Raw genomic sequence first — 6,031 nt, 5'->3', positions numbered from 1 at the left:
ACATACTTTTAGAGTTGGAACATTGCAATGAGAAAATAAAGAATTATGTGTGTATATGTGTGTTTTTGCTCCACATTATTAGTCGCTTCCAAGGCAAACTATGCATTTACAGTCGCTGTCAGCATCTCAACTGTGAGACATTTTTCCAGCAGCCCGAGTCTTGCTCAGTGGTTCTGTAGGCACTCTGGCAGTCATATGTGATTCATTAATATTGTGATGGACTGGACGAGAGCAGGCCTGACTTTGCTAATCTCTTATCAGTTCTTTTACCAACTCTTTCTTTGTTTAAGAGAACATTGCTTGTCTTACCACATACTTATTGTCCAATTTGCAGAAAACAAAAATAATATTGCAAATAACAAAATGAGATTATGTGTGCAGATCCCTGCATCCTGGTGGGCACTGCCGTGTTTAGTAATAGCTTTTCCTTACGATATTGCTGCTGCCAACGGACTGCTTATGTGATCTTTGGCTTTCTTAAAGTCTCTTTGGGGATCAATAAAGTGTTTCTTTTTTCTTAGATGCCAACTCCATCTCCCTTTAAGAATACAATATTAGTTTAGAGGACTGTTCAATTTAAAGCAAACTTGTGGAGATTCAGTCACCCATGATTGATGCTAGGCAAGTAGGGGAAAAAAAGCGGACTGATTTTATCCTCCACCTTTACAGGCCTGATGGGGAAAGTGGGCTACATTTTTTTTCTAAGTGTCTTTTAGATGTTGAGAGACATTTATTTTGTTCACTTATTTATATGTGTTGCTGAGGATTGAACCCAGTACCTCACACATGCTAGGCAAGTGCTCTACCACTGAGCCACAACTCCAGCCCAGTGGGCTACATTTTTAAACTGCAGACTGATCAGTTGTTTGAAAAGTTGTTTGAAAGTAGTCTTAACCTACGTTATTATTCTGATTTTATCTATAGAAATGTTAAAGTATAGACACTACTAATTGTTTCTTTTCAGTACTTGTGTTCATTGTTCTCTTGAAGTAAATATTAATAATTGTGAATTATTAAATTGTGATTTTCATGCTTTATATGAAATCTTCTGATATGTGTGTTAGTGATGAAGACTTACATTTCAAGTAGAAGCCAGTGATAGATGAAACCAAGTTCAAAATTCAAGCACTGCTCATATATTGATGTGTTTGTATTTCTCCTTTTCTAGAACTTTTTGGTTTGTTTGAAATAATAGGCTTGACCTCTTATTCTATTTGTTGTTCTTATTTAAAATGTAAATATGATGTCTCAAACTCTTTGTGTAAAGCTGTGTGTAGATAAATACAAATATCAATAAATAACTAATGATCATACTTCTGTTGGGAAACATCATTATTTCTTACTTAACATGTAACAGTTCTCAATCATGAGTTTGTACACATACAAGTGTTAACTGATCCTGTTTCTTCTTATAAGAAAAATTGACAAATCTCAAAAAAAGTCCTAGATATTATATTTCATGCAAATACACTACTAATACCAAAAAAGACAGGAAAACTTACTTAAAAATAATTATTTTGGCAAGAAATTTATAAGTAGAGGTCTGATTAAAACATTGTGTTTTTGTTCTTAGTTGCAGCCATGTTCCCTTGGACTGCATGACTTCAGATGACCTTGTGCTTTCTTTGCAACTCACACTAAGTAATGCATGTTGTTTTGCATTTTTTATATCAGGAAGCAAAATACTGAAAAATTAATAAAAGTTGTAGGGGTAAAGGGCATCCCATAATAGAAAAAAGAAAGTGTAACTTTATTTTATCATCTTTTCAGAGACTCTAGAGGGATGTATGGTTCCTTTGAAAATATAAAATGATACATTGTTTGAAAATTATTCTAACTGCCAGTGGTTGGGGTGGTAGATCAGCACACCTTTTGGTGGCAGGTGGACGCAGGTCATTAAAAAACAAAACAAAACAAAAATCTTAAACTGTATGAAGCTCTATTTTACAGAGATATTCAATTTCAGGAGTTTATGCTAAGGAAGTAATTATGAGTGTGTTCACAATTAAGCATAAGAACTTTGATCTCAGCATAGCACATATTGGAGGAAATTAGGAAACACCCTGATGTCCAAACATAGAGACTAGTTTAATAAATTATGATCCATCTAATCTAAAATTTATTTCACTGTCACAAAGAGATAGTGTAGAAAAATATTAAAGAATGTGAGAAAACAATAAACTTGAAGTCAAAAAGGTAAGTCACAAAATCATTTGTATAAAATCATTTCACACACATACACATGCACACACATACACTGTATTCATACAATAGTGTATAATACAATAAAATGTTAATAGTATAAGTTTTGGGGTTTTGGGATTATGGGATTATTTTCCTTTTGTTTATCTATATTTTCTTGACCCTTCAACAAATAACCATTGTGTTTCTAATAAGGAAAACAATATTTATTTAACTTATTTGTGGTACTAGGGATGGAATCCAGGAGTGCTTTACCACTGAACTATATCCTCAACACACACACAAAAGGTGTTTGTGCGTGTGTGTGTGTGTGTGTGTGTGTTGTTTTTTTTTTAAGACAGAGTCTCTCTAAGTTGCCCAGACTGGCCTTGAACTTGGGATCCTTCTGCCTCAGCCTCCTAGGATTACAGGTGTGCGTCACCATGCCAGGCTTTTTAATGATTTGTTTAAAAAATGAATTCCATAAATACGTTCCCAGTTGTCCTTTGAAAAATCAGTAACTTTGTATACTATTAATTCTATAATAGATAATTGATTTTAAAAATAAAAATAAATCAGGTAATTTTTCTAAAGCAAAGCAAGAAATGGTCCTGTGACATATTTTAGTGATTTGATTAATAGATAAACTATGAACATCCTGATGGATTATTTCCTGGTGAGAAGTAATTGTCCTGACTCTGGGTTACATTTTCTCAGTATACCACCAGAGATATAAACCATTTGCATAGCTATTCCAACTTTTTATCTTAAGGAGTAATTTTTTAACATTCTTGCGTAGATAAGATAGCTCCCAGAATCTTCCCAGTATGCAACTGTTTCTTTGATGACTATCTATAGAGGTTGAATCATTGATGTAAATGTTAAACTCACATCTATGTGTTAAATTTCTTATAATAGCTAGATATAAACAACTACCAAGCATTCCAGGGAGTATGAGGTATGGCCCTGACTGACCTAAAGGAGTATTGCTGGGGAATAAATAATATGAAACAAATAGAAAAAAAAAATTAAAGACTGTCATCCAAGTACACAATTGGTTGAAGAGCTAGAACCATGGAGTTTATAAAAAGAAAAGGATAATTGTTGGTTGGGAGTTTGGGGAAAAGTTCAGGAACAAGCTGTGACTTGCCCTGGCTTTGGAAAGAGGAGTAGGATTTGGGTGTGGGGAAGTGGAGGAGACATTGCAGCTGGAGGGCAGAGGTCTAAAGCCCACAGGCTGAACATGTCCCTGTGGCTGCAGTCTGGCCAGAATCAGGGATTTGGTTAGCCCAGAACAATAGGAATATCTGGCTGGAAGTTTCCCATTTTCCTAATGAGAACCTGAGAGAAGGCAACAAGGATCAGGTGGGGGTCTTCATGGGGCACCCGGAGGTTAAAGCTGAGCGGTGTCTCCTCCTACCTTGTGGAAACCATGCTTGGAGTTTCCTTCCACTTTTCTGAGAATTCCCTTTTTCTCCTTCGTTGGCTCTCAACCCTTCTCTACCAAATCTCTGAAGGTTGGTCTTCTCCTTAGGTCCTTCCAGCTCCTTCTTTTCTGACTCTGTTCTCATTCTCTGGGTGAGAGTAGAAGGTTTTAAATATGCACCACTATAGTTCAAAACATCTACCCAGCTTCTTGGAAAAGTCACTGAGTCTTGGTCTGGGGCAGGAATAATACAAGACGAGTCTAGAGAATATGATGATACTGAACAGCAAGAAAGTTCCAAGAAAAAGAAGAATTGAGGGTGGGACACACTGAAAGGACACAGGAACCAGCAGCCTAAAAGAGCTCTCAGCAGTTGAAGCTGGAACAGTTTCAACAACAAGATAAGATATTGGATTATGAAACAAATAAGTTCATATTGATATAAAATAAATAATTGAATAAGTAAATCAATGGTAAAGAAAGGACAACTCCTTACAGAAAAATCCAATTAATAAGTGTAAAAGGAAAGGAGGAAATAGAAAATCATCTTTAGGACACTATAACATTGATAAAAATTGCTATAGGAATAGTCATCAATTTATGCTTGCTTAAACTAGTGGGGCAAAAATTTATGGAAATAATGGATATTTGGTAGCTTCAAAGTATCAGCCCCTGAATATTTTTCTATTTACAAAAGGAAACAAAGTAACTTTCCAATAATTAAAAAGCATGGTAGTCACCACCTTCACCAAAATGATCAAGGTTAGCATCACCTGGAGTAAGACCCTGATACATGCAGTTGAAAGAGCAGCCCACCACTGTGGTGTCTTTCCCATGAATATATAACCTCAATCTGCTCATAAGAAAGCACCACATAAATGTAAAATGAGGACTATTTCATGAAACATCTGCTAGGAACTCATTGAGAATGCTGTGAAGAACTGGGGTGTGCGACTCAGTGTGGGGTTCACATCTAGGTGAGGCCCTGGGTTTAATCCCCAGCACTGCAGAAAATAAAATAAAATAATACAACATGAAAAGAATGTTGTAAAGAACAATAATGAATGGGGGAGCTGTCCCAGATTGGAGGAGACTAAGGAGAAACCCAACTAAATAGAACATGGAATCGTGGAATAGATTCCACGTGACTCTGGATTAGAAAAAAGACATTATTGAAAAACTGGTAAAATCGGAATAAAGTCTGTGATTTAATTGATGATATGGTATCAATGTTAATGTCTTGCTTTTGGTCATTGTATCATGGTCACGAAAGATGCTTGTGTGAGAAGAAGTTGGGTGAACAGTATATGGAAACTCTGTACTCTGTTAACCTTCTGTAAATGTAAAATTATTTCAAAATCTAAAGTTAAAAAACAACGAATAAAACATCTATACAGAGATAGCTGTCGATCCTCAGTGTCTCTGGAGGTATCTGATTTTCCTGTCTTTAGAATCTTTACACTCTCCCCATTTCAAATCTCATTCCTTAAGTCCTCATATGCTTTCGTCTCCTCATCTCAAAAGATGAAGAATACTGTATCTTTCAGATAACTTGTCAGATGGAAGTGGATGGTGAAGCTTCCTTTGCCTCCCAAGCATAAAGATACTGAATAAAATATCATTTAAAAAATATGTGAAATACAAAGGTAAATTCGAATGGAAGGGAAATTCCCAGGTGCTCAATCAGGTAGCCATCATCCATAGACATAGGAGACCCCCGGACTAAAGGGCAGAGCCTGAAACAGCAATGCCTTTGCTAGCACAGGAGAGGCAGCTCCAGGCCTGAGGGAGGCAAGAAGCCAGAACGGAGCCTCCTCATACTCCAGGACGAAGGGCCTAGAAAACTTCTGTCACCTGTCAGGGAAGTGGGATTTTGCTAGGAGTCCATGAATAGGTATATGATCACTCATAAATATCAAACTCAAGTACTACCTTTCATGATTGGAGGATCAGTTTATACCACCTGCATAGCATTAATGCAGGCTAAGACATTAATGGGGAAATTGTAATGAGATGGGTAAAACACCAATGGGCTTAGCAGAAACAAATGCAAAACCACCTTGTAGGGATGCTTTCTTAATCCTGAGCAAAAAAGGCTTGATGGGTGAACACCCTCTTGAATATTAGTTTACTATAAAAAATTATAAGGGGTAACATAGACAATTAGCACTAGAAATAATAAATCGATCTAAAATATGCTATTAAGTATGTTTAATTTTTTTAAAAATTAAAGCTGGGGTTGTGGCTCAGGGATAGAGCACATGTAAGGCACTGGGTCCAATCAGCACCACATAAAAATAAATAAACAACTAAACACAGCTAAAAACAATTTTTTAAAAAAAGTATAATTTTGTATTTTGGAGTGTTTTTTGAGAAAAGGTGGTTATGAAATTAGAAAAAGAAGATCTGGGAAAATTGAAATTT

The sequence above is a fragment of the Sciurus vulgaris genome, assembly GCF_902686455.1.
Source record: "Sciurus vulgaris genome assembly, chromosome: 16".
NCBI lineage: Eukaryota > Metazoa > Chordata > Mammalia > Rodentia > Sciuridae > Sciurus > Sciurus vulgaris.
This window is presented reverse-complemented; position numbering follows the sequence as displayed.